Source organism: Perca flavescens, chromosome 19, assembly GCF_004354835.1.
Source record: "Perca flavescens isolate YP-PL-M2 chromosome 19, PFLA_1.0, whole genome shotgun sequence".
Classification (NCBI taxonomy): Eukaryota; Metazoa; Chordata; class Actinopteri; order Perciformes; family Percidae; genus Perca; species Perca flavescens.
The window spans coordinates 7,742,150-7,752,043 of record NC_041349.1 but is presented as its reverse complement, the minus strand read 5'-3'; the positions used below and the strand labels follow the sequence as shown (position 1 = coordinate 7,752,043).

The window sequence follows — 9,894 nt, the reverse complement described above, 5'->3', positions numbered from 1 at the left end:
CCCAACCTGTCTTGTGGCCTATGTTGAGGATTTGATTTTGGTAGGTCTAAATCAGGGGTGTCAAACTCAATTTCACAAAGGGCCACACTAGAAATGACAATCAAAATAAGAGCCAGACATGTTCAGTTTATTGACATGCTTGTATTTAACAAAAAAATTTCTTAGCCATCGTAGAATTTAGCAAGTCATGAAAAACAAACATTACATTTTTAAAAGCAGCTGCCACCCAGCAGACTCACCATAACTTGTTTCACAGCCTGAATATTAAAAAAAATCTCTGCTTCTTCGAGGAATTAAAGTCTTAAAGTCGGCATATCTGTCAAATTTTGTGTGGTGCACAACTAGTCTAAATTTGACACGTGATGATTAAAGGTGAATATGAAACATCTGGGCGCAGTGTAACGTTACCGCAACCATTCTGAGTTAGAGCTGCTTCATCAACAAGCACCTCATACTTTTTCCCGTACATGCACAACCATGGTACAAATAAGAATGACAACGTGAACATTTCGACGATTTATTGACGTTTGCAGTGTTTTGAATAGGCATTGATACAGTCACCTACATGATTATTCGTTCAATTTTAAATTAGCAGTTTGAAGAGGTCCCTGTGAATCAATGTGAAGAATGGTGATGTCTCAAACTACATTCTGAAGCATGTCTGCAAAACAATATGCAATACATAGGCCTACATGAACAAAGTAATGTATTTCCTGGTTATCAAGACCGGGTTCCTCATGCCATGCCAACGTCACTTCTCAAACAACGTCACCAGTTAATTCAGACACCACTTAAACCGTAACACCGGCACAGTGGGGAAGTTCTCCTTGCCGAAAAGTAGAGGGATCATCTGGTTCATGAAGGCAATCGTGTGTCTTCCCTCACTTCGTTCCGGAACATTAATAAAAGGAAGGTTAGAGGACCAACTTTTATTCTCAGCTTCATCAACTTTATTCTTCAGGTAGGCATTTTCCTTTTTGAGTGTTACAAGTGTTTGCACGTTTTGTCAGGTCATTAATATTATCCGCATTAGAGCTCACCCTATGTTCGAGCTCCGTGACTTGCTCAGACACAGAGGACACAGATCCCTGAATATTGTTCAGACCAGCTTGAATAGTCTTGATCTGGTTTATTGTAGGGTTGCATGATTGCACGACGTTGCGCAATATTATATCGAAAGTGTTGCAATAAGTATGCAATATTTAGCTTATTTGTGGAGTGCTGTGTCCCGTCCGTTGGCTGTGTGGCTTAGTTGTGTTTGATTTAGAGCCCACTTGAAACGCTGTAATGATCCATGTTGCCAATGTTTCATTGGCCAGTTACCGTGCAACTTGCACATGTTAGTTCACGTCAGTGCACTGATCCACTACGTGACAAACCCTATGGAGCGTACCACGTGTGTGCATATTTCGACTGTTACAGTGTAAGTGAAGAAATAGATAGAGACAACAAAACGGAACGAATCAGAGAAGCGAAAGAAAAGTTGTGTCCTGTTCTCTTTATTTATTTATTTTACACTGTCCAACCAGTAGAACATGTCCTGTTCTGTAAACATGGTCGTTATTTATTTATTCACGTTGGACCAGTCCAATATGACCGTCGGTTGAAATATACCTTGTATTGTAAGAAAACTTGTTGTATTTGTTATGAATCTATTTTTGAAACGTTTTCCCATAACTTTTGTAATTTTACACAGGTTTAAAAATATAGAAATTAATATCGATATCGCAATATTCATAATCGATATCGCAATATCATATTTTGTTAATATCGTGCAAACCTAATTTATTGGAATTTCTTTAACACTGGAAGTGCCGGAATTCCATAACTACTAGAATTGCGCCAGATTCCAAAGTCTGTAATCTCTCATGATAAATACCCAATTGCCATATTAATGCATTTATTGTGTAAGGATATCTTTACAAAAACGAAATAACACCAACATGTACATTTTTAACAAGTTTAATTATACATTTGAGTAGTAATACATTTATCAATAATTCCTATCGTGGCAAAGTAAACCGTGATTATTTCGTACATTCACACCAGTATTTTTTCCGTATGGAAATCTATTCAACATAACTTATAACAGACAAATAACAATTAAAAATATCTTATTTGATTATAAAACATTTTATTTGAATATTACAGCCGAACCTAACCTGGCACTGCCACCATTTTGGTGTCGGCTGCGGTGCGCAGCGCTGCTCGGACCATGTTCTGCTGCCCTTTTTTCCTCCATAAACTCCGCTCTCAGCTCCTGTGGCCGTTGCTGCATGAACTTCCTCCGGGCAATTTTACTGCTGGTGCCCTTCTTGAAGAGGATGTGTGCATTATTTTCAGCCAGGTCGAGGATGTATACCGTTATATGAATACAGCCACCGGCCATCTATGCATACCGTGCCTTTCGCAGAGTACACTTGTGGTGCTTGCCATCTTATTCAGAACAGAGCCCATCCACGGCATATTTATTGTAGTACATTACCGACTATGGCTTTGCCTTCGGCCCATCGGTGATGCCCACGCTTGTTACGTGAGACCGCTAGTGACGTTTCTTTGACAGAGACCATGATAGTTACTGATAGGATATGAAATTAAGTCTGTATGCTTTTAAATATATCTTACATACTGTTCAATGTTGTGTGGACTGCACGTTACATCTAAAAGGTGATATGAGGGACTCAAGTGTTAAAGATCATGGGAAACATCTGGGTGAGACGCCATGACAGGATCGGAGGCCATGAGAACTAATATTCTCCAGGTGTAATTGTTATGTTTCGTGCGAAAGAGAGCTGGAAAACAAGTTATGTAATCTTCATCTGTGACCTGTGGAGGGGGCCTAACCGACATCAGAGACCAGCTAAGTGTGGGACACTTAGTTGTGGTGATTGTGTGATTGACAGAGGGGTTCTCCAGATGGGAGGCCAGTGAGAAGAGTCTTCTCCCGCTCGGCCGTGAGTGCTCTGTGTGTGAATAAAGTAAGTCAGTTCAGTCAGTTCACATTAGCAGTGTACTGACGGAAGTATGTGGAATGAGACACAGCCTTAGACTTATCCCAACGAAACTCCTGTAGGAAGAGAAACTTGGACTCTTCATAACAGCATCAGAAAATGTCTGTAAATTTGATGCACGGTGTAATACAGTGAAGTGCCTCGCGTCCAGTCAACTAGACTTTCGATCTGTAAAACTGTAATGTACACTGAACCAAATATCCCAGAAGCAATAAAACTGGTTTCATAAAAGGGTATGCTTCTCTCTTTGTGTGATTTTAGTTTTCGTCAGTGTGCTGCTGCTGCTCCTACTGCTCACACTCTCTACCACAGCCTTGTTGCTGCTGTGCGCATGGAAGGACATCTGGCTGATTGTCTAAAGGAAAAAGACTACGATGAACTGCTGCAGACTGTGAAGACCGGCCTCCCGCACATAAATGCATCTCATCATGTTGTCATTGTAGGAGCTGGCATGGCTGGACTGACGGCTGCCAATCTACTGCAAGACGCAGGACACAAGGTACATGCAATGGGCTGATATTATAAAAACCACTGCACGGTGAAATTAGTAGCATTATTGACAGTAGTATTAGCAGCAGCAGCAGTAGTAGGAGATAGTAGTTGTATACAAGTAGCAGTATGAAAAGCAGTAGCAGTTGTAGCAATGCCAAAAGTAGTTTTACACCTGTGTAACACACCTATTACCTTTTGAAACATTACTTACGTGTATTTGTTTTTTTATGTTTGGCAAGATAACGATATTAGAGGCTAGTGGTCGTGTTGGAGGACGGGTGGAGACCTACAGTAATGAAGAAAAGGGCTGGTATGCTGAACTGGGAGCCATGAGGATCCCAAGAACTCACCAGTAAGTGTATTTTTTTAATTTATTCAGTTGAGCATTTTCATATAAATATCTGCATGCATCCCTTCCCCGTCTCGAACTAACATGATTGTGGAAAAAGGAAGCTTATGAAGCTATCACCTTTTTGGGGTGGATTTTGATTTTAAAACCGTCCATATAATGCGTATTATTTTGATATTATTACTGTTATATTATTTAAAACACTAAAGGGGAGATGAAAATGGAACTTGGATAGAATCCAAAAGAAATTAATGGTTAACCTAATGTAAAGGTGGTACAATTCGTACAGTGGAACAGACTCAAAGTTGTTATCTATAGAATGATACATTCCCGTTTATTGTCATAAAAGTGTCGTGCAAAATAACAAAATGCATTTTGTTGTAGAGGCCAGTGGAGCCTGCCATTGTTGCCACCGCCTTGTTGGTTACTTAACTAAAACTTAAAAAATGACGTCAAGATATTACATGTGGCACCATTAAATGTCTTGTCTACATCAACAGTAGTTACTAGCGGTGTGATGAGACACCTAGCTCACGAGAACGAGAAGCTGTAATAATAGATATAGCTAATGGTTGTAATTGTATGTAAAGCCTGTAAATTGGATGTAACATTCTTAGCGTTTCCCAAACTGCCGGAGATTACGGGCCCTATCTTGCTCTCAGCGCAATTGCCTTTGTACACCGACGCACGTATCATTGTATGTTGCACCCGACGCACGGCGGAAGTTTCCCTCCACAGACGCACGTCGGTAAATTAGGGAATGTATTTGCGCTCCCGGGGGCGGTTCAGCGAAAAGAGGAGGCGTGTTCCGGCGCAAACGTTATCTGGTGCTATTTTGCAGTTTCAGAAAACAATTCCGCCACTGACCAGGAAAAACCTGGTCTAAAGTCAGTGGCGCTAGTCTAAAGTCAGTGGCGCATTATTCAGATGCTATTTTAGGGGCGCATGCTTGGCGATAATGTAGCATGGGCACAACGCGCATACACTTCTCTCATCTAAACGGACGCAGCAGTTCCCATTTTTGCAAACCATACATAATTACAAAGAAAATGATTACTGAAAATGCGCTTCAGGGGTTTGGATAGATCAGGAGGCACTTTACAGTACAGTCCTCAAAAAGTCGCAGCATGCTTTGTGGCTTGTTGTGTTTCACACAACATTTCCATGACTCATGGATGTGTTGATGACATAAATGAGGAAATATTGAGGAATTAAGGAGACGTGATGTTGAACTACGGCGGGATTGGACACTCCGGCTGAATCTGGTCCGGGAGTAATGTGCGATGCGCTCCAGGTGGAGCAGGTGGACGGAGATGGAGTGGGGGGAGGAGGAAGGGGCACAACAGGAGCAGGTGGTGCGTTTGGAGGCCCACGCTCCATGGCTGCAGCAATCCTCTCCAGACTTGAGAAGAAGCGCCCGAGAGGCCGCAGCAACATCGCCACCCGGCCAAGACGGGCAATAATTACTTTGCTGCATCTCGGATAGCCTGTAAATAGCTGGTCGCCGGTCATGTCCGATCACATGAAAATCTGCCAATTCCGGTCACCAGCCGGTTAATCGGTGCATCTCTATTATAAAAAGAAGAGAGTCATCTACGCAAGTCTGTCTGAACTGCACGCTGCAGTCTGTGTGTGTGTCAGGCGCGAGTAAGAGAGAGAGAGCGGCTGTTCCCACTACCGTTCTAACGCTGGGTTTTACCGGCAGCTTTTTACAACTGCAACTCTGCTACCGCTCTGCAAAAGTGAACTCGGAGTCAAATTTGGCTAACATGCAGGGGATCCTCTATGCTGATTTAGAGTTCCAAGCTAGACTCATCTTCGAAGCCAGATGTATTATAAGACCAACCAGGTCAGACTCCGTCTACTGGCGGCTGCTCTGCACTTGTGACCGATATCGCGAGAACATTTTTACCTCGGCAAGTAGTCTCATCACACTTTAATCTCGTGGGACGAGATCTTGTCACACCTCTAGTAGTTGGTTAATGTCAGCAGGAAATTTCTTCATTCACTGTCTTGGCTCACAAGGTAAAGATACCTTATAGTATATTAACAAGCTAACCACCATCCTCTTTGTCACCAGCATCGTCCACTGGTTTGCTGAAGAGCTGAATGTCAAGCTAAATGAATTCATCATGTATGACCCCGACACCTCTTACTTGGTTAATGGGTTGTTGAAGAAGGCGTACACAGTGCAAAATGACCCTGACGTTCTGAAGTACAACGTGTGGCCAAGTGAGAAAGGGAAGTCGGCCGACGAACTGCTACAACAAGCTTTGCAGAAGGTATATAAGACAGAAGAAAGGAAGGAAGAATGGAAAGAAAGTTGCAGCAATTCACACGCAAATAAATGTTTCTCCATTGTAGAGCAGTTTATCATCGGCATAGAAGAGTTATATAAAACATGGTGCAAAATAGCTAATAGGATAACTTCCACAATATTGGATCTTCTGGGTCTTCATTAGTTCAAAGGTCACTACTGACCATATGGTTTGCCATTGATCAACAGCACACATCTGTGTCAAGTTGAACTATAAAAAAGTTCTGACCAAATTCACTAATTGCAGAAATCAGAGTTCACTTTTAAGCTGGTTCCACCAGTAAGGTTGAAACAGGACATGTTTCAAATGTGGACTATTTGAAATTTATTTTTTTGCTGTTCGATGGCTTCAATTGACTTTATTGTTGTGTTTGTTGGCCCAACCTGCAAGAGCTTCCATTGGGTGGCTTTTTGTGTCAGGCTGGGTCATACAGTTCAGTTACACATTCATGGTTCATTATAGACAAATCAAAGTTTAGTTTGTTAATAATCATACTGACACTATCAGCATAACTATCATCAATAGATAAATTATGTTTTCCTCTTTTCTGTAGGTGATGAAGTGGAGGCTCATGGATCTAAGGCTGCGCTGAAAAAATATGTCCAGAACTCTGTGAAGGTAAAACACAATGTGTTGTTATGAAATGTTGTAAAATGAGAAAACGGTGTTGTTGAGTAAATTGTGAATCACTACTGTTATTGTAGTGCAATACAAGTAACGTAAATTGGTCGTGCCATTTACTGGTTTGCCATTACGTTGGGGGCAAAAAACACCGATAAACACATGGAACTTTGTTTAATAGGAGTATCCGATAGAAGAAGGAGGTCTGAGTTCAGAAGCATTAAGGATGATCAGAGACCTGCTTAACATACACAGCGCTGAAAAAGATGATCTGTGTCCAGGCTGACATCAATGGCAACACTAAGTAAGACCATTCATCTCACACTGCCAACTTTTCAAGATTGGAATAACTTTTTTTTTATTTAATAAAGAGTTAAAAATTATAAAAACCCCTGTCCAGAAAATGGGATGGAAATCAAAAGTCATTATGAAAGGTTTTGGAAAACTGAAGCTATACACCGTTAACTAGCTTCGAGAGAAGACCACTACATTTTCATCATTTCATCTAAAAGACAATCATTTAGTGGCTTTACTTTTTAAACTTAAATGCAAACGAAAGTAATTTACGTCTAACAACAGAAAAACTCCTTTGACCTCCAACATGCAGTTGTTGGTGACGATACCATTAACTTAGCTTACCTTTGGTGTTTTAGTCAATTTTATTTAATTAAAAAAAAAAAATGATAAAAGAACGTCAGAAAAAGCACCAACATAATCTACAAAAACATCAGAAAAATTTACGAAAAAGTGACTAAAACGACAAAAAAAGTGTCAAAAACAAAAAGCAAAGCAAAGTTGCACGGTTGACGGGGAGACAACACAAGGGTTAATATCCTGTGTCGCTGTGCACCTGTAACACAGTCAAGGTAGATTTATGCACGTCTTTATGTTTTAAAGTTGTTATGGTGATCATGTTAGGTAACAAATGCCTAATAGCAAATCCAGCTGACAAATGGGAATATCTAATAGTTATGTTTCTGGCCACCTAATGCCATATGGAAATATTGCAAATTTGAACCGCTCTCTACAATACTGTATTCAATAAAATTATCTGTTTGTCTTTTTATTTTCAAGGTATGATGAAGTGACAGGTGGGTGGGACCTTCTTCCCAAAGCTTTTCTTAATGTCCTACATGTCCCAATTCTCCTCAACTCCAAGGTCAAACGCATCAACCAATCAGATAAAGGTGTAATAGTATCGTACAATACAGGACAACAGTCTTCTTGTACTAACCTTCCCGCTGATGTTGTCCTGGTTACAACCACAGCCAAAGCAGCCCTTTTCATTGACTTTGATCCACCTCTCTCCATCAGAACGATGGAGGGACTGCGGGCAGTGCACTACGACAACGCCACTAAAATCATCCTGACCTTCAGCGAGAAGTTCTGGGAGAAAGACGGCATCAGAGGAGGAAAGAGCATCACAGACCGGCCCTCTCGTTTCATCTACTACCCCAGCCACAGTTTCCCGACAAATAAAACCATTGGCGTCCTCCTGGCCTCCTACACCTGGTCTGACGACTCGCTCCTCTTCTTAGGTTTGAGCGATGAAGACGTGAAAGAGCTGGCTCTGAGAGATTTGGCGAAGATCCACGGGGAGCATGTCAGTTCTCTCTGCACAGGGATGGTGGTGAAGAGGTGGAGCGATGATCCTCACAGCTTGGGTGCCTTCGCACACTTCACACCATACCAACATTTAGAGTACTCTAAAGAGCTCTTCAGAAGTGAAGGCAGGGTGCACTTTGCAGGAGAACACACAGCCTTTCCTCACGCTTGGATTGAGGCAGCTATGAAATCTGCGATCAGGGCTGCTACCAACATTAACAACGAGTCAGCAAGAATTCAACACCATGATGAGCTCTAGGGTCTACCTTTTAGGACAATCAATTCTGTAGTAATAATAATAAGTCAATGTCAAATGTTAGTGTAGTTCAGGATGTAAAGACGTAAAATTACACAGTGTAAAATTGGAGCACTTTTGCTTGGGGATTGCATTACTTGCTTTTCGAGTAAGGCTCACTGTTATTGTCCTTCCACTACGCAGCTTTAATCTGCATCAAACTTGTTGATTTTTGCAGTGAACGATTGCTTGATGTCGCTAGGCAAAAGTATTATCAGATATACTCATTTACAAAGCAGCTTTGTAGTATAGTATGTGCACCACTAATGTTCCTTAAAGCTTGATGTTTACGTTGTGGTATTTTCTGTCTGTGATTGAATAAAGCTTTGTCAAGGTATGCTGTTTAACTGATAGTATTATTCAAAATTCAGAATTTAGGTTAACAGTTAAAGGGATTCTTCACCGATTAGCAGTAGAAACCCGGTAGTATTTTCGAATGGCCGTGCTTCCCTCCCTTATGTCCCCCTGAGACTAAATTTCTCTGTATTGTGGGTCTGGAAAAAAGCCTCTGATGGTGCCATTTAGGGTCATTGGATGCATTTTTGCCCAGAGGCTGTGGACTACAGCCAGCTAGTTCCGCATGTTTTCAACCCGCCCATTGGGGGTGGGACTGTCACTAGCCGATGCAAGTCGTGTGTCAGCCATCTTGAAGCTAAGCTAAACACTCGCTCTTTTTAGCAGCAAACTTTTACAACAATTGTGTGCATTCAAACTACCACACATGTGTACCACTGGGATACATTGGTACAGATCAGAGAATATGCCGGACACTTAATTACAGACGGAATGCTCAACATACTGCTACGGAGACCTCCGTAGTCGCTTGATGCCGCTAGCCAGGTAAGGGGACATCGAAAGTGAGGTGGAAAGCTAACGCTAGCCGGCCAGCTGTTCCATCCATCCTGCTTGCAAGTGCCCGCTCATTAGACAACAAACTGGACTACATTAAACTTCAATGAAACTCCCAACGCGAGTTCAGAGACTGCTGTGTTTTTGTTTTTGTTGAAACATGGCTGTACCGGACTATCCAGCTACCAGGCCTGCTAGCCCTTCGAGCAGATGTTGCTCTGCCGGGTAAGACTCGTGGAAGTGGGTTGTGTTAACACAGACACGGACTGGTGCAGAAATGGTTGTGCTTTTATCCAACTGCTTCTAACCGCTGGTGGAGTTTGTGAATGCACGGCTGGGTTTATACTCTGTGTT

The 9,894-nt window shown here is 41.8% G+C and overlaps 1 pseudogene; it reads left to right on the top strand.

Annotated features, from left to right (window-relative positions):
• Nucleotides 1–463: 463 nt before the first annotated feature.
• Nucleotides 464–8,976, top strand: LOC114545860 (L-amino-acid oxidase-like; annotated as a pseudogene).
• Nucleotides 8,977–9,894: the final 918 nt, after the last annotated feature.